The 25,000-nt window shown below is 37.6% G+C and overlaps 1 protein-coding gene across 1 annotated transcript in view; it reads right to left on the minus strand.

Annotated features, from left to right (window-relative positions):
- LOC106873611 (sn-1-specific diacylglycerol lipase ABHD11) overlaps window positions 1–25,000 on the minus strand; it is a 229,817-nt gene that overhangs the window by 187,119 nt on the left and 17,698 nt on the right. The gene's annotated exons all lie outside the window — the stretch shown is intronic.

Raw genomic sequence — 25,000 nt, forward strand, 5'->3', positions numbered from 1 at the left:
CTATGTGTTTAATACGTGTGTCGTTTGTACGTGTATATAGGTTTGTATGTTACACTGTTTGTACTTGCATCGTAAATAATACAAATAAAAGCTAAAATGAAGATTGAATAAATAGTGCAAATGTTTAATTGGTAGAAAAGGTAAAAAGATTATCATCCCCAAGTATAACAATATCTGTTTCAATACACAATTTCACATCAAGAATCTTGCAAAACAAAAAAGTAAACACAACAAGCAAAAGACAATGAATTGGCAAAATTTGTTACAATGTTGGTTAGAATGCATAGTGGCATTTATTTTGATCATGTGTGCTTTGAGATCAAATCCTTTTAAGTCAACTTTACCTATCAACTCTTCTGGGCTCAATTTATAAAAGTACTAACCTAGGGTATTGGACAAAAAGCAGAGTCAAACAGAATTTGAACTTGAAACATAAATGAACATAACTTAATATTTTTTGTGTGAGACTCTAACAATTCAGCCACCAGACCATCAAATTAGTACAAATTAACAAATTAATCTCATATTAATTACTGCATTTTGGTGGGTGTATGATACACAGGTCTATATGATGCATTCTTATGTTGAAGGAAAGGCTATACTTAAGTCTTGAAAGAAATTTAATGAATAATTACTGCACCAGATGTTAACCTGGGGCACTGCGTTCAAGAATTTTAGATAAACAAACCAACCCCAATACTTATTCTTTTTCAACCTGATACTTATTCTGTCAGTCTCTGTTGCCAAACTGCTAAGTTACAGGGATGTAAAGACACCAATACCAGTTGTTGAGAAATGATAGGGGACAAACACAGACACAAAGACACACACATATAGATATTTACATATATATATAACAATTAGAAAATGGAGGATAATATGCTGAACCCAACTACTTGCAGACGGTGTATCCCACTGAATTCATTAATTTAATTCATAGCAAAAGTGACAAAAAAGGGAGAAAAAGAAAGATAGAACCAAAGCACAGGTGTCTATGGCAGACTATGTTATTTTGCCAACCTGGTTTACATATAGAAGTACAAAGTACATAAGGAGTTAGAGGATGAACAGAAGTTTAATCTTACAGCCGTTTCGGCCTAGTTTTAGCAAGCCCCATTCTATCCGAATATTCCTTTCCGGAGTGATTATCGGATGACATTTTGAAATGGGGTTACATGCCTGAACCGCTAGGCCTCTTCAGAGATTCACAAAGGGTTTCATACAAATGTAGAGCAAGAGGTAAAAACAGAGGTGTGGTAGAAACAGAGGTGTGGTAGAAACAGAGGTGTGGTAGCACTAGTGTAGCAATAATTGGGTACCCTCCCAGCAGTATATTGGATAGATACTATCCCTTAGTAGGTTGAACCCCCAACCCCTAACTCTCTCACGTTACATATATATATATATATATATATATAGTTTTAGAGAAAAGAACCAATGTATGTATATATGTGTATGTATTTATTTATATGTATGTGTATATAAAAGGGTGCGGTGAATGAATTGTTGTCAAAATTATGCAGAAATGAAAATAACACTGACATCTCAGATAGACTTACCAAAATTAGATAAAAATATCTTGAAATACTAAAGAGTGAATTTATTCAATAAAATCGCTATTGGCTCCAACCATGGCCTCCAGACGACTTCAGAATGTCCTGTAACTCTTCTGGACAGTGTCCTTGTTTAAGCTGGTCAATGCTGCCATAATCCTTGTCTTCAGTTCATCTTTTGTGTTAGAAGGAGTTTTGTTGGTCTCTCACTCAACTGTGCCTGCCACATAATAATCAATAGGGTTGCAGTCTGAGGAGTTAGGTGGCCAAATGTTAGGGGTAATGTGGTCACAGAAATTGTCTGACAGCCATGACTGGGTTCTCCTGCTTGTGTAGCATGGTGCAGAGTCCTGTTGCCAGACATAGGGTCTTCCAGCAGCCACCTGCTTGATCCAGGGCAGCACTACTTCCTCCAGGTACTTGATGTAGGCCTCCACGTTGAGTCTGAGGTTGTGTGGGAAGATGAATGGAGGCATAACATTGCCATCACTAGTGATCACTCCAAACACCATGATGTTGACTGGATGTTTGCTTTTTATCACTCTCGGTACAAGTTTTGGGAATGTGGCAAGACAATGATTGTTGTCTTAGAAAAACCAAAGCATGTTCAGTTGGCAGGGATACTTGAGTTTGCTCAAAAGCTTGGTAGCATGGTCTTTCCTCTTGTCTTTGATAGCATGGGATAAAAACTGGCCCTTTCTCATCTTGTATGAGGAATACCAAATGTCTTCATGCACTACCTGCCTTATAAGAAACTCAGACATTCCCATGTCCCTGGCAATGGACCTGATTGACTTGGAGGGATTGTTGTCAACCATGGCCTGGATCCCACCAACAAATTCAGTTCCTTTCTTATCAGAAGGATCAGAGTGAGTTTTCCGAGTGGCTGTACCTTCATAATCACCATTAAACTGGCATTCCATTTTCTATGTAGTCAGTCAAAAAACAGTCATACATGACTGTGTACACTTTTCTTTTGAGCCAGAATCCTTGAACACTGTCTGGTCTGGTCTGGGGACTTTCCAGTTTGGTGTTTTCTTGATCATCAAAATAAAACAAAGGACAAAGTTAGTGGAAATGAAGATTTGAGAAGAAAATTAAACAGCCCAATTGAGATCTTGGACAGATATATGCAATCAGAGAAAAGAAGAGGTTGAAGAATGAGCTGCAAAGAACTGCATGAAGTTAAAGAAGAAATATAACAAAAACTCAGGTCTGTGGGGCTTTCTAGTTTGGTATTTTCTTAACCATCTCTTTCCCTTTCTTATCCATGATTGTTATAGTTTCTTATGTCGCTCTAACTTTCATTTTCCATTTTAATTCCCGCAACCAATCAGCTTGTTTCTTCAGCATCTGTCATATCATTCCCCTGATGTTCCTTTTCCTCATTCAGTTTTTTATAGAATTTTCTAGACTCTTAAAAAATATGAAACTGGAAAGACACCTCACTCCCTGACCTCGTTTTTTCTCATAATCTTTCTTTAACCACATGCAGTTCTTTGTAGTTCATTTCTTTGTCTTTCTTTCAACCTCTTCTTTCCTTTGTTTGCAAATATCAATCCAAGGTCTCGCTTAAGCTATTCATTTTGGTTCTTAAATCTTCGTTCCCACTATAGTACTTTGTTTCTTGTTTTCATTTAATTTTTAACCCCAAGAATCTGTACAGTGGCAGAAGCTTTGCCATATATAGGGTAATTTAATCCTGGTATTTATCCTTTCAATCTTTTTTAGCTGAACTGCATAGTTTTGGGAACATAAACAAACCAACAGTGGTGGGAGACAAACACAAACACAAAGACACACACGTACATACATGACAGAGTCTCCTGTCAAAGACGATACATGAGTGTTCAGTTTTTACCAAATGATCAAATGTATATGCTGTACTCACTCTGTCAAAACGATGTTGTCTGAACAGGTGTACACAGGTGTGCCATGTGTCAGGTGTCAAAGTGATTGCAGAGCAATGTGAGATGAAGTGTTTTGCTCAAGAACACAACACACTACCCAGTCTAGGAACTGAAACCGCAATCTTGCAATCATGAGTGCAACACCTTAACCACTAGGCCATGCACTTCCACATATACATACATATATATACACACACACACACATACCTAAATATACAAATATGACAGGCTTCTTTCAGCTTCCATCTGCCATATCTGCTCACAAGGCTTTGATCAGCACAGGGCTATGGTAGAAGATAATTGCTCAAAGTACCGTGCAGTAGAACTGAACCTGGAACCATGCAGTTGGGAAGCAAGCTTTTTACCAGACAGCCTAACCTTTTTCAATGCCAGCCCACACGAAAACATCTGATTCTTATAAATGAAAGACCACACATTAACATTTTCTGTTATACTGCATGACTGTTTTCCAGAAGAATTAGTTCCTTTACTAAAACTCTCCAAATTATCCATTAATTATAATAGTAATTTTCCAAAATTAATTGAACTCCATAGTTAGCATGTTTTATTAGAAACATATTCATGAAATGGCAATGGTTCTAACCAACAATTTCTTCAACAGCAAAACAATATTACTTCGCTAAATTAATTTTCCTTTTTCTTTTTTTTGCAATATTTTTTTTTTTCGTATTTCTGCTTTCCTTGAAATTTCACGAACAGGTTTTGTCTTAATTTAATTTAACTAGAGCGCATGCTTCAAGATTTATGGTGCTTCTAGAGCAATTTATATATGTGCATATATGTTTACAAGTGTGTGTCTGTGTACATGTGTGTGTCTGTGTCCGTCCATGGGTGTGTAGAGTACATTTACATACACACACACACACACACACACACACACACACACACACACATATATATATATATATATATATATATATATATATATATATTATATATATATATACATATGTATATAAAACTCAATGCAGTGATAACTTTGAACATTTTATTGAATATAATAAGGTGAGCAAAGAAATTTTTAATCTGTATAATACATTTTATTATACATGTTACTATCATCACCATTATCATCATCACCATCATCATCATCCTCATCATCATCACCATCATCATCAACACCATCATCACCACTTTCATCATCAACGTGCTCTCGTTCCCTTCATCTTTATTGTAAACTTTCACCATCACCATGATCATCATCATCGCCATTATATTCATTATCGCGATCATCATTATCAACATTGTTGTATTCGTTATCTTTATCATCATCATCATCATTACCATTATCATCAATGTGTTCTCATTCACTTCATCTTTATTGCAATCTTTCATCATCATCATCATCATCATCTTCCATTATCAACATCATCGTTGTATTCTTTATTTTCGTCATCATCATCATCATCATCAACGTACTCTCATTTTCTTTATCTTTATTGTAATCTTTCACCATCATCATCATCTTCATCATCATCATCATCATCATCATCATCATCATCATCATCTTCATCATCAACATCATCATCATCATCATCCCAATCATCATTATTGTACTCTCATTCTTTTCATATTTATCATCATTTTCTCCATTGTATTCTTTATCATCATTGTATTGTCGTCGGCAACGGTGGCATCATCATCTCCATCATCATCATCTCCATCATCATCACCATTATCATCACCATGTTCATGATCATGATTCCATCCTATGCATCATCATCATCATCATCATCATATTCCTTATCATTCATTTCATCAGCAGCAGCAGCAGAGCACTATGCCATCCTTCTCTTCGTCTTTACTGTCATCATTCATTGTTATCATCTTCATCATTATCTTTGTTGTTCACATTGTTGGGATGGGGGATGCATCTTTTCCCTATTCCTACCACTTCGTCATCCAAGTTACTGTGACTTCATTACATACATACATACACCATTTTTTGTCACTCATCTCTCCTAACAACTATATCTATCCAGTGGGTTTTTTATGCCACAAAAGCATGCAGTTCTGTCCCTTGGAATCAAAACTTCCAGAATCCTTAGCAAGAAAGCTGATGAAGGCTAATACTTTTTTTCTTTTGTTCTATATATCACATGCTTTCATAGCTGAGGTTTTTTTTTTTTTTCCATTAATTTCTTTAAAAGCTAAGCATAAGAGGAATTAGATGCAGCGTGCAAGAAAAAACTGCACTGGTTTGGTCATATGATGCAGATACTCTCTCTTTACTCTTTTACTTGTTTCAGTCATTTGACTGTGGCCATGCTGGAGCACCGCCTTTAGTCGAGCAAATTGACCCCAGGACTTATTCTTTGTAAGCCTAGTACTTATTCTATTAGTCTCTTTTGCCGAACCGCTAAGTTACGGGGACGTAAACACACCAGCATCAGCTGTCAAGCGATGTTGGGGGACAAACACAGGCACACAAACACATACATACACATATATATATATATATATACATATATACGACAGGCTTCTTTCAGTTTCTGTCTACCAAATCCACTCACAAGGTTGTGTGTTAAGAAGTTTCCATGCCAACCACATGGTTCCAGGTTCAGTCCCATTGCATGGCACCTTGGGCAAGTGTTTTCTATTATAGCCTCAAGCCAACCAAAGCCTTATCAGTGGATTTGGTAGATGGAAACTGAAAGAAGCCTGTATGTACACAAACACACACATGTTATCATATATATATATATATATATATATATATATATATATATATATATATATATATATATGAATATATACACACACACACAAGCGCACACATAAAATTCACAAAAGCATGCATACATATGTAAAAGTAAAAATTACCTACACACATCACACTTATACAAGCAGACAAATATGTACATATAATCACACACCACACATTCATGCATACATACACATGCATACATACATAGACACACATCCACAGACATACATACTCTGCACATGTGCACACATGTGCACACATACATTTACATGTAGATATGTATGTACACACACACACACATATATACATACATGCAAGTAAAAAGCACATAGACACACACAAATACATGCACCCACACACATGCACATGTGTACACAAACACACATATTCCTATATACATACATACATACATACACTCAAACATATACACACAGACATACACATACTCACACAAACATACCAATGCATATACACACATTCATACACGCATATACACATTCACTCATACATACACATATACATACACATATACATACACATACACACCACATACAGACATATACATAACACATACATACACACCACATACATATATACAGACACATACACACATACATATAGACCCCTCCATAGAGAAATCTCGCAATCTTGCGGAAAGATTATTTCCTAGATATACAAAATTTGACATATCATATAAAGAAACGCTATCTTTGTAACATGGATTGAATAATATGAGATGGAGAACTGAAATTAGATTTGACAGTATGATGTAAACAGCAGCAGCAGCAGCAGTAGTAGCAACAACAACAACAACAACAACAACAGTAGCAGCAACAGGAATAGCAGTACAAGCAAAGTGATATATTTGAGAAAACTTTCAAATATATATGTCATATAACATGTACATGTGTTGTATATATACATATACATATATATATATATATATATATATATATATATATATATATATACATACATACTTATATACAAATATATACATCTTCCTCAACCTTATACACATATATGTGTACATCTATCTATCTATATATATATATAACAAATTTGCTTTAAATCTCTGAGCGAGAGATATGCAGTAACAGTACTGAATAGTAATGTTTATATGTCAACAGAATGTGGCAGTCCTATGAAGGACGATGTCACTGTTGTTTTACTCCAGGAAAATACCTTTTCCAGCTGACTATCAACACACAGTTTGTGCCTGTAGAGCATTTGCAAGGGAGGTCATTGCTCCCATCTCTAACCTTACGTGATACTCACAGATCTAGGTTTCTGGATCTTATCCGTCCTCAGTGTGAGACAACCACAAATTAGTGATGAAATTTCTCTCCATTTGCAAATATTACATATTCTTTAAGTGACACACAGTCGCTGATCTCATATGGAGAAAAACAAATGTTATATGAGCACAAACTGTGTGTAAATAGCCAGCTGAAAAAGATGTTTTCCAGGGACATTTGGTTAACATATAAACATTACTCTATATATATATACATATATATATATATATATATATATATATATATATATATATGTGTGTGTACCCTGATATGTATCTATATACACATGTAGATGTAAGTATGTACACATATGTGTGTATACATGCATATATATTCTTTGTATTATTATATCAGCGAACGCACGCGTCCATTTGCAAGTAAGTTTTAACTTTTTATTTCTGAAGCGACTCTATCTTTCTATCTATCTATCTATCTATTTATCTCTATCTATCTATCTATCTATCTATCCATCTATCTATCTACCTATCTATCTTTCTTCTTACCCATCTCCCCCTCTCGCTCTACTTCCTTCTGTTGTCTTGGCTTCTACTTCACTGCTATACACATCTCTCTCGTCCTCCTTGTTCCACTTCCTCCCTCTACCATCCTCTCTGCTCACATGTGACCTGTGGTCATTTCTCTCTTTTTCACTCCAGCCACTATGAAGGCAAGACGAACTGTTTTTTCTCCGTCCAGCTTTGTCTTATCACTAGCGTTCAATATCAGATTCGCGTTTAGCCCTATGGCTTTTTAATGTTGTTTTCACTGTCCATTTTTTCCTGTCTTGGTTTGTGTTTGCCACCTTGGAATCCTCTGTTTAGAGGGTCGATCCACTACTCAGGAAGAGACTATTCTAGAGTGCGTTCTGCCTTATCTTCGAAACATTGAGTTAGAATAGAGGCAGCTGATGAAGAAATAATTCCAAGTGGCTATCTGTTTTCCTATGTGTTCGTTCCGTTGTCTGTAGTTTATTTTTCTAACATCCTGTACCCTGATATGCTTCACATTAGATTCCAATCCAACATGTGTTTCTGATGCATAAGTGTCCTAATGTCCTTTGATGTAGCATTTGTGTGCATTTAGTTGGTTCAGATGCAGCACATATTCATCTAAAGTAGACATTCCTATGCAGTTCTGTTCAAGGATTTACCGATGCCCAAATTACTGCAGCGCATAATTGTAGGAAGATTAAAGATTTCCTTAATGGGAACCTAGTAAACACAAATAATTAAACTAATATTAATAACAACAAGAGCACCCACTCAGTGAGTGCAAACCTCTGCCAAGGCAACACCAACGTCCTCTCAACGATTAGCCAGAGATGATTTTTAAAATGAGAATATCTGAAATAAACTCGATTGTCTTCACAAACAAGAATACTAAAAATGAATACAACCATTCTCAAAAATTAAGTAAAAAAACAGAAAAATAATCCAGAATCATTGATCCCAAAATCTAATTCGTTTGTGCCAGTCACAAAGCCAAACATCCCTGAAAGTTTCATCCGAATCCATCCAGCAATTTTTGAGATATCTTGTCCATGGACAAACAAACAAAGATGACTGAAAACAATACCTCCACCTTTGCTAAGGTGGAGGTAATAACATGATTAGTGGTAATAGCAATAAAAATATAAAGATAATAGAAAGCTGTGTGGCTTCCATGCTAGTGGCCCGTATATAGCACCATTTGAGCATGACCGTTACCAGCATCGCCTTACTGGCACTTGTGCTGGTGGCATGTTAGAAAACATTCAAGCGAGGTCATTGCCAGTGCCGTTGGACTGGTTCCTGTGCAGGTGGCACATAAACAACACCATTTTGAGCGTGGCCATTGCCAGTACTGCCTGACTGGTCCTCGTGCTGGTGGCACATAAAAGCACCCACTACACTCTCGGAGTGGTTGGCATTAGGAAGGGCATCCAGCTGTAGAAACTCTGCCAGATCAGATTGGAGCCTAGTGCAACCATCTGGTTTCACCAGTCCTCAGTCAAATCGTCCAACCCATGCTAGCATGGAAAGCGGACGTTAAACGATGATGATGAGGATGATGATGATATATTTATTATATGTATTAAGAAAAAGGACTTAGTAGGAATTTTGGATAATTCTTTATAAGCACTTTTGTGTCTCATTCATGGAAGATTCTTCAGATGTAATTTTTCCAGAAAATTTCTTTGCCTTTTATACAAAATGAAAAGAGGAAGTTGTTTTGTTTTGTTTAGAAAAGAGAAAAAGAAAAGAGAAAAGAAGGGAGGAGAAGAAGACAGAGAGGATAGAAAAGGAGCAGAAGGAGAAAGAAAGAAAGAAAGAAAGAAAGAAAGAAAGAAAGAAAGAAAGAAAGAAAGAAAGAAAGAAAGAAAGAAAGAAAGAAAGAAAGAAAGAAAGAAAGAAAGAATGTATTTGAGGATGATGTGTGATTAACAGGTAGCTGAGGCTTAATGACATTTCAAGATGTCAATTTTGTTTTTCTCTTAAAAATACAAAATTGACATCTTGAAATGTCATTAAGCATCAGCTACCTGTTAATCACAGACCATCCCCAAAAACATTCTTTCTTTCTTTCTTTCTCCTTCTTCTTCTCCTTTTCTGGCCTCTCTGTCTTCCTCTCCTCTCTTCTTTTCTTATTTCTTTTTCTCCTTTTCTAAACAAAACAAAACAACTTCCTCTTTTCATTTTGTATAAAAGGCAAAGACATTTTCTGTAAAAGCAAAGAAATTTTCTGTAAAACTTATATGTGAAGAGTCTCCATGAATGGCCTAAGCCAAATAAATTTGAATAACATATCGTTTACAGATAATCATAATCAGTGATTAAATAAAAAATAATATATATAAATAATATAAACAGAATTCTTTTCTGATTAAAGCAATTTACATTACAACCTTAAATGTATCATTTAAAATGAACCTCTAAATAAGCAATTCATAAGGTATTGATTTTGTTGTTTAATTTCATGTCATAATAACATATTGTAATTCATTGACTTATGTTCTAATAACCAAACTATAATCTTTACCATTATAAGCACAAGGCCTGGAATTTTGTAAGGAGGTTGTCTAGTCGATTACATCAACCTCTGTGCTCAACAGATACTTATTTTATCAACTACGATAGGATGAAAAGCAAAGTCAACCTTGGTAGAATTTGAATGAAGAATGTAAAAATGGATGAAATGCTACTAAGCAATGTGTTCACAATTCTGATAGTTCACCTCTTTAACACATTATCTACCACAGACTGTTACTGGAACTTACCAGTGATGCCACGTCTTTCTGGTCACACTGTACAGTAATCCCTCAACAATCGTGAATGTTGCATTCCAAAATCTCCTGTGATAGGTGAAAATTCAAGAAATAGAAACAGTACTGTACTGTATACTCTTTACTTGTTTCAGTCACTTGACTGCGCCATGCTGGAGCATCACCTTTAGTCAAGCAAATCGATCCCAGGACTTATTCTTTGTAAGCCTAGTACTTATTCAATTGGTCTCTTTTGCCGAACCGCTAAGTTACAGGGATATAAACACACCAGCATCGGTTGTCAAGCAATGTTGGGGAAGCAAACACAGACACACAAACACACACATACACAGAAATATTCGCCATGATAGATCGCTGACCACTACATTTATATATTTTTCTCCTTGTTTTTTCCCTTGTTTCTTTCTGTGTTCCTTTCAGTTGAAGAGCGTAGCTTGAAACGTTAAAGACTTTCTCTATTCCCGAGCGTTAAACTAATACATCCTTTTGTTGTTTACACCACCTGTCCTCATCTGTTGTTGTTTTTTTGTAAATTTTCCCATGTATATATATATATATATATATATATATATATATATATATGGGACAATATACAAATAATATATATATATATATATTGTAAGGTCCCCTCCCAACCCAGAGTAACGTGGTGGTGGAACAAGGAGGTAGACAGGGCTATTAGACAAAAGAAACAAGCTTGGAAGGACTGGAAGAACGGTGGTAGCAGGGAATTGTACCAATGTGCCAGAAGGGAGGCTAGGCGACAGGTTTATTTAGCCAGAGGGGAAGCAGATAAGGAAAGATTTGCCAATGTTCTGCGCCGTGAGGACCAAAGACTCGAGGTATTTCGTGTTGCAAGACAGTGTAGGAGAGAGAATAGTGATGTTGTAGGAGAGAAATGTGTTCGCATGGATGATGGTACGCTTGCATTAAATGAGGATGCAAAGAAAGAGGTCTGGAGATGCCACTACGATAGATTGCTTAATAAAGAGAATGAATGGGAGAAAGAGAGCCTGCCTTATGTCGACCCAATAGAGGGACCAGCTATCCGAGTTGATAGTACCAGGGTAGATAAAGCAATTAAGAGTATGAAGACTGGGAAAGCCCCCGGCCCATCAGGAATCACTGCAGAGATGCTCAAAATATCTGGCAGTGTTGGCTATAGCCTAGTCACCCGTATTACGAACCAGGTGATACACGAAGGAGTCATACCCTATGACTGGTGTAGCAGCATCATAGTCAACTGCTACAAAGGTAAAGGGGACGCTTTAGATACAAATAATTACAGAGGCATCAAGCTGTTAGATCAGGTTATGAAAGTTACAGAGAGGGTCATAGCCCAACTAATTAGGGAGCGAATCAATTTAGATGAGATGCAGTTTGGGTTCGTGCCAGGTAAAAGCACTACTGATGCCTTATTTCTAGTGAGACAGTTGCAAGAGAAATACCTAGCTAAGGATAAACCTCTGTACCTGGCTTTCGTTGACATGGAGAAAGCCTTTGACAGGGTCCCCCGATCCCTTATCTGGTGGTCAATGAGGAAACTTGGGATAGAAGAATGGCTAGTGAGAGCTGTGCGAGCCATGTACAGAGATGCTGCCAGTAAGGTGAGGGTTGGAAATGAGTACAGCAATGAATTCCGGGTAGAGGTAGGGGTCCACCAAGGTTCCGTCCTCAGCCCCCTATTATTTACCATAGTCCTCCAGGCAATCACAGAGGAGTTCAAGACAGGTTGCCCCTGGGAGCTCCTCTATGCTGATGACCTTGCCCTAATTGCGGAGTCACTATCAGAACTAGAGGAGAAGTTTCAGGTGTGGAAGCAAGGTCTAGAATTGAAGGGCCTTAGAGTCAACCTAGCTAAAACCAAAATCCTAATAAGTAGGAAGGTAGATAAAACACAAACCCCTTCAGGTAGATGGCCCTGCTCAGTATGTAGAAAAGGAGTAGGTAGTAACTCTATAAGATGTACCCGGTGCAAGCTATGGACACATAAGAGGTGCAGCAACATCAAAGGCAGGTTAACTAGCAAGTTAGTTTTTGTTTGTGGCAGATGTTCAGGTGCAATAAAGACTGCAAACAAACAGGAAACAACTTCTATCTCATTCCAGGGTGAAAAACTAGAGGTAGTCGATAGCTTCCGCTATCTGGGCGACCAAGTTAGTAGTGGGGGTGGGTGCGCTGAAAGTGTAGCTGCTAGAATAAGAATAGCCTGGGCAAAGTTTAGAGAGCTCTTACCCCTGCTGGCGACAAAGGGACTCTCACTCAGAGTAAAAGGCAGACTGTATGACGCATGCGTACGAACAACCATGCTACATGGCAGTGAAACATGGGCTGTAACTGCTGAGGACATACGTAAGCTCGCAAGGAATGAAGCCAGTATGCTCCGTTGGATGTGTAATGTCAATGTGAATACCCGTCAGAGTGTAAGTATCTTGAGAGAAAAGCTGAACATTAGAAGCATCAGTTGTGGCGTGCAAGAGAGACGATTGCGCTGGTATGGACATGTGGTGAGAATGGAGGAGGATAGCTGCGTGAAAAAGTGCCACACCCTAACAGTTGAGGGAACCCGTGGAAGAGGTAGGCCCAGGAAGACCTGGGCTGAGGTGGTGAGGCAAGACCTTCGTACATTGGGCCTCACTGAGGCGATGACTACGGACCGAGACCTTTGGAAATGGGCTGTGCGTGAGAAGACCCGGCAAGCCAAGTAAGATCGTTGCCAGTGCCCCTGGACTGGTTCTTGTGCGGGTGGCACATGAGATGCACCATTTTGAGCGTGGCCGTTGCCAGTACCGCCTGACTGGCTCCTGTAGGATTTTCGAGCGAGATCGTTGCCAGTGCCCCTGGACTGGCTTGTGCGGGTGGCACATAAAAGACACCATTTCGAGCGTGGCCGTTTTCGTGCGGGTGACACGTAAAAGCACCCACTACACTCTCTGAGTGGTTGGCGTTAGGAAGGGCATCCAGCTGTAGAAACTCTGCCAAATCAGACTGGAGCCTGGTGTTGCCATCCGGTTTCACCAGTCCTCAGTCAAATCGTCCAACCCATGCTAGCATGGAAAGCGGACGTTAAACGATGATGATGATGATGATGATATATATATATATATATATACATATGCATATATATATATATATATATATATATATATATATATATACGACGGGCTTCTTTCAGTTTCTGTCTACCAAATCCACTCACAAGACTTTAGTTGGCCCGAGGCTATAGTAGAAGACATTTGCCCAAGGTGCCACGCAGTGGGAATGAACCCAGAACCATATGGTTGGTAAGCAAACTACTATAGGTGAACCGCGATAGGTGAACCGCGATATAGCGAGGAATTACTGTATATTGTTTACTTACAAAGAAATAAAATTTTGTTTTGCATTTTTTACAATATTTAATAATTAGACTTTAATGTTTAGCACTCATGTTATTTAAATATCCTCAAAACCATGTCAAAGATACAGAAAAAAATATTTCCTCAAATTATGAAAATGTACCACCAGAGGTGCAACATGGCAGTTGTATGAAGTTTGTGATGAACCACTGGTGGTATACATGTGGCAGTTAATGTGTTAATAATCAAATATATAATAATTTAAGGTGGTAAGCTAGCAGAATCATTAGCACGCCGGGCGAAATGCTTAGCGGTATTTCGTCTGCTGTTACATTCTGAGTTCAAATTCTGCCATGGTCGACTTTGCCTTTCATCTTTTCAGGGTCAATTAAATAAGTACCAGTAATGCACTGGGGTTGATGTAATTGACTTAATCCCTTTGTCTGTCCTTGTTTGTCCCCTCTATGTTTAGCCTCCTGTGGGCAATAAAGAAATAAATATATAATAATTTATGAACTCCATACTTTACTCCACATTGACAAACTTTAAGTCTTTTATTTATAAAATATGCAACCAATTAAATAATGTTTTCAAAGATTAATTATTGCACAACATCAGTTGCTTCTCTTGACAATTTTCCAAACACATGTTTTCACACCAGAAAATGTATTTCATATACTTATAAATTCAGAGACGTATGTATGCATATACACACACCAACGTACATACATATATGTATACATACTTACATATACACATACATAAATATACATAAATATACATACATATACACACATATACAGACACACACTTACATTCATACATGCATGCATGCATGGAGTGTTATTTCTTTTTGTTATAATTGCATGTTGGGAAATTATTAAAACACATTATTGCATGTCGTTGAACTCATTAAGATGTGCTACTGCATGTTGTTAAACTAATGAAATTCATTGTTGCCTGCAATTAAATTAATAAAATGCGTCATAGCATGTGATTAGATAAACAAAAAGGAATTATTAAATATAGAAAATTAAGGAATTCATTAACATGGCTCTAACAAGCAAAGAATTGCCAAAGGATTTGATTGCATGCACTTTTATTTGATATATTACAGGGTGGGGAATATAATGTTTAGTTCCGAAAATTTTGACAGAAATTCCATCCAAACATATTATTAAGAAGTATTGATAAAAACAGTGTGCAACTTGTATGGAAACCAAGAACTGAACTATGAATATTGTATGTAAAATTAGATGTGTAACCGATTTTCCATCTACTTTACCATCATCACTGCCCTGTTCTCGCTTGCATTTTTGCTATCTCCCTCTCTCTCTCTCTCTCTCTATCTCTCTCTCTCTCTCTCCACTTGTTCTTCCCTCTGACTGAGTATCCATGTATCTCCTCTACAGTTGCACACCTGTTTCTGCCTTTCTGCCTTTCTGTCACACTCTAACCTTTCATCATCTGACACAAGATCACCTCCTCCAGTACCCCGTCCCCTCTCAAAATTCCTTCTCTTGCAAGTTACTTGGTGACCCTGTCAGTGCTGGTGCCACGTAAAAAAAGCATCCAGTCCATACTGTGAAGTGGTTGGCATTTGGAAGGGCACCCAGCTGTAAAAATCCTGCCAGAACTGACCTCACCTGTGCTGGTGCCATGTATAAATCACTTTACTCAATGGTGTGGTTGGTGTTAGGAAGGGCATCCAGCCGTAAAAAGCATGTCAAAACAGACACAGCAGCCTGGTGTAGTCTTCTACCTGGCTGGTTCCTGTCAAACTGTCCAACCCATGCCAGCATGGAAGATGAACATGAAATGATGATGGTGGTGGTGGTGGTGGTGGTGGTGGTGGTGGTGGTGGTGATGGTGGTGGTGGTGGTGGTGGTGGTGGTGATGATGGTGATGATGATGATTTGTATACTGTATTTATTCATACATAAGTTGCACTTTTTTATATTTGATTTTAACTGGAAAAAAATGAGGTGTGAATTATACACGGGGCCAAGCTAAAACTATGAAGAGAAAACCTTTTTGTACCAATATTTAACACTAAAATAGGGGTACAATTTATATGTGAATGCAACTTAAATGGTAGTTTCTTGAATGTCCCCTCTTCTTTGAAAATTTCTAACAATTGCTGGTATATTTTCATTTTCTTTCTCCGTCTAAAAATATGTTCACAGCTTTTTTGTGTATTTGTTTGATCATGAATACGAGAGGCCAGAATGATGGGTCTCCAAAGTAACATAATTTGGAGATCAGGAAATACCTTTAAAATCAAGCTGCAGCTTCTCTGCATTGAATGGCCACAGCTCTCAAGACGTGATTAGAATGTCAGAAGGAAGAATCACAAGACACATTCTTAAAGCCAAGCCAACTAGCAGGACATATTTGAGTCAATGTTGAATATCAGTAGATGCTGAGTGAATGAACAGACAAGAAGCAGTCAATGGCCAAGATCAACCCGTTCAGTTAGTGAACTACAGCTAGCAACTGTAATTGTAACATGTGCAGATGAGATGTTTCAGCTAGCGAAAGATCAATGAAACTAAAACACAAACCAGATGTTCGAGTCAAGGGTGAATATTACTAAAGGCTGAGAAGATGAACAAACATCAAACTGGCCATAGTCAGGATCAACCAGTTCAGTTAGTGAACTACTGCTGCCATCTGTAATCACAGCAAATGATCAATGAGTCCAAAACCCAAGTCAGATGTTTGAGTCAATGGTGAATATTACTAAAGGCTGAGAAGATGAACAGACATCAAACTGGCCATAGTCAGGATCAACCAGTTCACTTAGCCAACTATTGTTTTCATTTGTAGTCGCAGCATGCACAGATGAGATATTTCAGCAAGTGAAAGACCAATGTGACAAAAACCCAAACCAAACTTTGTTGCCACATCACTCAATCAGGACATTTTGCATGGAGGTATTGCATTGGTCTGCGATAGGTAATCTGACTGGATGACGGTGATGATGTTTGTAGGAGATATAAATCTGACCATAGATTTTAGATTGAGTTGAGAACTGGTGAATATGCTGACCATTATTATACTTAAAGCCTTTTGGATTCTTAGCACATTTCATTGATTTACGATTATGGACAGAGGCATTATGTTACTGAAAACTAGTTAAACAATAATCCTGTAGCAATTCATTGTCATATTTATGAATCTCTCTAAACTTCTTATTTATCTTGGACAAATCTTCTTTGTAAATATTGCATCATTAATAGGATTAACCATATTATCCCTTAGAAGTGACCAATTTTTCATTAAACACAAAAGACAAAGTGCTAAGCAGTCTACATACCGATTATCTTTTCCAAAGCGAAAACCAATCCTCCTTAAACTGTTCAATAGCTTAGCTTTGATTTTCAATTTCTGTCATTTTAAAGTGATCTCAAAACTCACAGAACAGTCGATCCTGACACATATACACACGGAGATTCTAGTACACTTTAAACAGTTTGCCATGATGCATACAGATTAAGATTTATTTTCAAAATTCTAGCTAATAAACACAAAATTAAAGAACATTATATCACCTACCCTCTGTTACTATTAATAGCATTTATATATATATATATATATATATATATATATATATATATAATCATCATCATTTAATGTCTGTCTTCTATGTTAGCATAGGTGGGACATATATATATACATATATATATATATATATATATATATATATATATATATATATATACTTTATTTAAAAGCAGCAGAAATATAACAAAAAACTGTTACTTGGAGTCTATAACTCCGAGTAACAGTCTTTTGTTATATTTCTGCTGCTTTTAAATAAAGCATATTACTCTACCTCCGGTATTTGAGTACTCTTATTTCCACCTTGTTGCACATTTTATGTGCTTACTACGGTGTATATATATATATATATATATATATATATATATATATATATATATATATATATATATATATATACATTTATAGATATGTGAAACAGTGTTCAGCTTCGTTATGACCAGAAATAGCTCTGATAAAAGTAGCATTAATTTTGTTAAGTCGTTCAATTCTTATCAACTTATCAATAGACCAATTGAGTAAACTTGTCAGTAATGTACTTATCATGATTATTGGAAACGGCTGTAAGCTACATTTACTCTAAGAAAAAATATGTAATAACCATTATTTTTAACTTGCTTATATATCATCGTTTAACGTCTGCTTTCCATGCTAGCATGGGTTGGACGATTTGACTGAGGACGGGCAAACCAGATGGCTACATCAGGCTCCAATCTGATCTGGCAGAGTTTCTACAACTGGATGCCCTTCCTAATGCCAACCACTCCAAGAGTGTAGTGGGTGCTTTTACGTGCCACCTGCACGAGGGCCAGTCACACGGTACTGGCAACGGCCACGCTCAAAAAGGTGTATTTTACGTGCCACCTGCACAGGAGCCAGTCCAGCGGCACTGTGTGTATAATTATAATAAATCACAATTAAAACAGGGAGGGTTGTAAAAACCCTTACATGTCTAGAAAAAGCAGTCAAAACTGGAATTCTGAATTTGAATGTGTTGATAGAGGTTGACACATTATTCATGCCAGTCGGGACAAATGTTAAGCCCCAAGGTATGTATTTTGTGTTAATTTGTATCTACAGGAATGTTCTCCTGAAGTTAGTAGTGGAACCATTTTGTAATAGAGAATTAACTTTTTATTTATAAGTTTTGAATTTTATGTCATATCACCCACTGACAGTTTTATTGTGAAGAGATAAAATATGAGTAGGTATAGTGGTTTTATAGTAGTTTTGACTGCTATTTCTAGACATGTAATGGTTTTTGTCTCTTTTATAATTGTGATTTAGTAATAATTATGCACACTTCTTTTATGAAATTTATGATTACATGTTTGGCCATTAATATATTCATAAATAATTATGAATCATTTATGTTATATCCTCCATAATGTATTTTTGCATTCCTCTTTAAATACATACATATACTCTTTTACTTGTTTCAGTCATTTGACTGTGGCCATGCTGGAGCACCGCCTTTAGTCGAGCAAATCGACCCCAGGACTTATTCTTTGGAAGCCTAGTACTTATTCTATCGGCCTTTTTTGCCAAACCGCTAAGTTACGGGGACGTAAACACACCAGCCAATGTTGTCAACCAATGTTGAGGTGGGGACAAACACAGACCCACAAACACACACACAGACACACACACACACACACACACACACACACACACACATATATATATATATATATATATATATATATATATATATATATATATATATACATATATATACGACGGGCTTCTTTCAGTTTCCATCTACCAAATCCATTCACAAGGCTTTGGTTGGCCCGAGGCTATAGTAGAAGACACTTGCTCAAGGTGCCAAATAGTGGGACTGAACCGGGAACCATGTGGTTCATAAGCAAGCTACTTACCACACTCCTACGCCTATATATATATATATATATATATATATATATATATATATATATATATATATATATATATATATCATCATCATCATCATCATCATCATCATCATCATCATCGTTTAATGTCCGCTTTCCATGCTAGCATGGGTTGGACGATTTGACTGAGGACTGGTGCAACCGGATGGCTACACCAGGCTCCAATCTAATTTGGCAGAGTTTCTACAGCTGGATACCCTTCCTAACGCCAACCACTCAGAGAGTGTAGTGGGTGCTTTTACGTGTCACCCGCACAAAAACGGCCACACTCGAAATGGTGTCTTTTATGTGCCACCCGCACAAGAGCCAGTCCAGGGGCACTGGCAACGATCTCGCTCGAAAACCCTACAAGGCCAGTCAGGCAGTACTGGCAACGGTCACGCTCAGGATGGTACATCTTATGTGCCACCCGCACAAGAGCCAGTCCAGGGGCCCTGGCAACGATCTCACTTGGCTTGCCGGGTCTTCTCACGCACAGCACATTTCCAAAGGTCTCGGTCAGTAGTCATCGCCTCGGTGAGGCCCAATGTTCGAAGGTCTTGCCTCACCACCTCAGCCCAGGTCTTCCTGGGCCTACCTCTTCCATGGGTTCCCTCAACTGTTAGGGAGTGGCACTTTTTCACGCAGCTATCCTCAGAGAGAGAGAGAGAGAGAGAGAGAGAGATTCAAATACAAATTAGAAGCGGTGCTAATGTTATAAACATTATCAAATATAATAGGCTGCAATTTGATAAGGTGGAGATGACTCCCTCAAAGTTTCAGGTGTTTTAACACCTGAAAGTCATGGACAGGAGAGATAGCTCACTCTAAATGCCATCCAGGAGTGAAATCACATCAATGTTTTGCCATTTTTGTGCCTTATCTACATCATATGCCTGAACCAAATGAGAAGCAAACAGTATAGCTTGTCCATGACTATGTGCAAGATGGTGTAAAAATCATTTGTTTGTATGTCTGGATGATGCATAAGGAAGAATAAATTCAAATATGGATTAGAAGCAGGGCTAGTGTTGTCAACATTAACAATCAGTGTATGTGCTTTGCTTGTTTGCCAGTAGGCTGCAATTTGACGGGGTAGAGATGACTCACTCAAAGCAACAGGACAGACTATTCAATTCACCTCCAGTTATGCTCAGGTATATAACGTTGATAAGCAACAAAAATGGCAAAACATCAATGTTCATCACTCTTGGATGGGATTGGGAGGGAGTTGTCTGACCTGTCAATGACCATCAGGTGTTTTAACACCCAGCACTTTGAGAGAGTCATCTCCATCATGTCAATTTGCAGCCTACTGACATACAAACAAAGCACGTACAATGGGTATGTGTGGTCGATAATATATATATATATATATATATATATATATATATATACAAACATATATATGTGTATGTTGTTGGCACTCCGTCGCTTATGACGTTGAGGGTTCCAGTTGATCCGATCAATGGAACAGCTTGCTCATGAAATTAACGTGCAAGTGGCTGAGCACTCCACAGACACGTGTACCCTTAACATAGTTCTCGGGGATATTCAGCGTGACACAGTGTGACAAGGCTGACCCTTTGAATTACAGGCACAACAGAGACAGGAAGTAAGAGTGAACGAAAGTTGTGGTGGAAGAGTACAGCAGGGTTCGCCACCATCTCCTGCCGGAGCCTCGTGGAGCATTAGGTGTTTTCACTCAATAAACACTCACAACGCCCGGTCTGGAAATCGAAACCGCGATCCTTTGACCGCGAGTCTGCTGCCCTAACCACTGGGCCATTGCGCCTCCACATATGTGTATGTATATATATATGTATATACATAGGCATAGGAGTGGCTTTGTGGTAAATAGCTTGCTTACGGACCACATGGTTTCAGGTTCAGTCCCACTGCGTGGCACCTTGGGCAAGTGTCTTCTACTATAGCCTCGGGCCAACCAAAGCCTTGTGAGTGGATTTGGTAGATGGAAACTGAAAGAAGCCCATCGTATACATGTATGTATATATATGTATGTGCATGTGTATATGTTTGTGTGTCCATGTTTGGAGCGCAAGTGTAATTTCAATAAAGAACAAAATAAGAATTTTTAACACTAACGTAAAAGCGGTGTTATTGTATGGGCTGAGACATGGCGAACAACAGTTAAGTCAAATAAGCAAATACAATCATTCATCAACAGGTGCTTGTGTAATATACTTAAAATCAGATGGGCCAGACACATAAGCAATATGGAACTATGGCAAAGAACAAATCAAGTTTTGATTAGAGAGCAAATATTTAAGAAAAAGTGGAAGTGGATTGGTAGCACAATTAAAAAGGACACACCACATGTAGCAAAAAGTGCTTTACAGTGGAATCCGGATGGATACAGAGAGAGGGGTAGGCCTAAGAACTTGTGGCATAGATCAAGACAAAAGGAACTAGAGAAAGGGGAACATTCATGGCAGAGTATAAGTACAGAAGCGAAAAATTATGCGACATGGAATTCAATTATAAGTGGCCTATACTCCACGTTGGAGGGTTAAGGGCAAGAAAGAAAAAAAAGAAAGAAAGCAGTTTTGGCACAAACTTGGCAGACACACGTCTCATACCCAAATCTTCAGAGATAATAGACTGAACTGAACCGTAACTAATCTGCACATACTCTGATAACTCACAGATGGTGATTCAACAATTTCCCCTCACAGCTGCATGCACATCTGCGAGGTTTTTCTCAGTTCTGCTGGATGCAGGTCTCCCAATATCGAAATTTTTTGGGCCATCTTGGAAACATCTGAACCACTTGTACTCTTGTGTGCAGCTCATACACTCCTCTCCATACACTTTTTGCAACTTTGCATAGGCCTCTGAGCAGGTGTCACCATGACAACTTTCTCTGTCACAGTCAATGCGATGACCACATGCTTCCAAGCACTGCTACAAACAGCAGAAGTGAGCTAGAACGTTAAAACTTAGTGCACATGCAAAGCAGAATTCAAGGTCAATCTTTGCCAAGCAGCTTCACTCTGAGTGCCTTAACTTTGTTACTAAGGCAACATTCCGGATACTTATTGATCAAACCTCATACATGCATAACATATTTCTCCTAAGGTATTGGTCAATCCAAAGTTACACTGGAAGACACTCGCCCAGGGTACCCTGCAGTAGAACTAAATCCTAAACTCTTATATGGCTATGAAGTAAGCCTTGAAGCCACACAACTGGAGTAAACATGAATTTGAAAAACATGGCAGTGAAGCAAACCTTATAACCACAGAGAATAACCAAAGATTTTCATCTTTTGGATTCTTACCACACTTTCATTAGTTTTTAATTCTGGTGAACAATAAAACAAAAATAATCCTTCTGCAAGTCATTTTTACTTCTATTACATCAACAATGATTCTGCCTTCAAAACTTCTTACTTATTTTGGGCAAATCTTCTTAGCAAATACCGTGTTAGCAATAGGATTGGATTAATTACGTCATTCATTAGGAATGAAGTCTTTGTCACCAGAGGAAAACAAGAAACGAGATGACATATACCCACATTGCTGAGCAGTTCAGAAGTCCAGACCATGTTTCAATTACATAATTGATGACATGGGGTCTGATTCCATTGTTAGACAGCATTTGCCTTTTGCAAATAGGCTCAATTTCGATAATTGTCTTATAAGCGAAATTTAGTAGACAGAAACTTGGTGTTCCAATGGCACATTGATAGAATGGAAAGATTACAAATTGTGGTAGCATTTGTTTGGCGCATTTCTCAATCAATGTACCAATGGAACACCAACACAAATTAGATTAAATAAGGAAACCTTCTTCATTGAAAAATATAAGCCAAAACTTAACCATTGCTAACATTTTAAAATAAGAAAACTAACCGCATTGAAAAAAATATAAAGCAAAACCTGACCACTTGTAAAATTCTATTCCTTCTAAACCAAATCATGTTAAATTAATCAAACTTAATCATCCCCAACATTTTTGATTATCTCCCTTATACCAGAAAAAATCCCTGATTACCTATCTAGGACTCCATATTTTACACCATAGCGAGGACATGATACAATATAGGTGAAGAAATTTGAGAAATTTGAAAAGAAAATACGAAATGGTTATTTCTCCCAAACAATGTTACTATACTCAAAATCTTATAACATTTCTCTAACATAACAATTTAAATATATATTTTAACCATATAACACAAGCCTTCTGTAGTTTTTTCACTCTTTTTTATCTTTTATATATATATATATATATATATATATATATATGGAGAGAAAGACTGACAGACAGACAAAGAAATAGATAGATAGATAGATAGATAGATAGATAGATAGATATACACAGTGTGTATGTGTGTACATATGTACTTAGCAAACAGTGAGCATCCAGACTTTATCTTTTTGTTTTTCTTTTTTTTTTTTGACGTGGCGCAATCGGTTAGCGCGTTCGGCTGTTAACCGAAAGGTTGGTGGTTCAAGCCCACCCAGGGACGTACTGTATTTTCACGGTGGTGCACCAGCATGACCGCAGCCACTTGGCTGAAACACATAAATAAATAAATAAATATATTCTATTCTGCACTATAATCCAGCATATCCCTTTATATCACACAATTCTTCTATTTGTTTCAGTCATTTGACAGTAGCCATGCTGGAGCACTGCTTTTAGTCAAACAAACTGACTGCAGGACTTATTCTTTGAAAGCCTAGTACTTACATTATTTACATTATCTACATTTGACGGATATTCGTCCTCATCTTGTTTGTTGTTAACACAACGTTTCGGCTGATATACCCTCCAGCCTTCGTCAGGTGTCTTGGGGAAATTTCGAACTTGGGTTCTCATTCCTATCGATGTTACTATTATTATTATTATTATATTACTATTATTATTATTATTATTATTAATCAGGTTGGAACCTTGGGGTTAGTAGCCCACGCTCTTAACCACTACGCCATATGCCCGTGGGCAATTATGGGGTGAATTTTAAGGTTTATAAATCTGTGACACGAGGAGATATCGATAAATCGGGTATAGCTGATCATGTATGAAAAAATGGAAACCACCTCCCCCTGTGGGATGAAGTTAAAATAATAGACAGAGAACACCACTGGAAAATATGAAAACTAAAAGAAGCAGCACATATGCTAGGACACAACAACCTCCTAAGCAGACCGAGTGCAGATATGAATAGCATATGGGAACCGGTATTGAGGAAGGATAGAAAAATAATAGATTTATAAGCCTTAAAATTCACCCCATAATTGCCCACGGGCATATGGCGTAGTGGTTAAGAGTGCGGGCTACTAACCCCAAGGTTCCGAGTTCGATTCACGGCAGCGACCTGATTAATAATAATAATAATAGTAACATCGATAGGAATGAGAACCCAGGTTCGAAATTTCCCCAAGACACCTGACGAAGGCTGGAGGGTATATCAGCTGAAACGTTGTGT

Source organism: Octopus bimaculoides, chromosome Z (genome assembly GCF_046866305.1).
Source record: "Octopus bimaculoides isolate indiv1 chromosome Z, ASM4686630v1, whole genome shotgun sequence".
Lineage (NCBI taxonomy): Eukaryota > Metazoa > Mollusca > Cephalopoda > Octopoda > Octopodidae > Octopus > Octopus bimaculoides.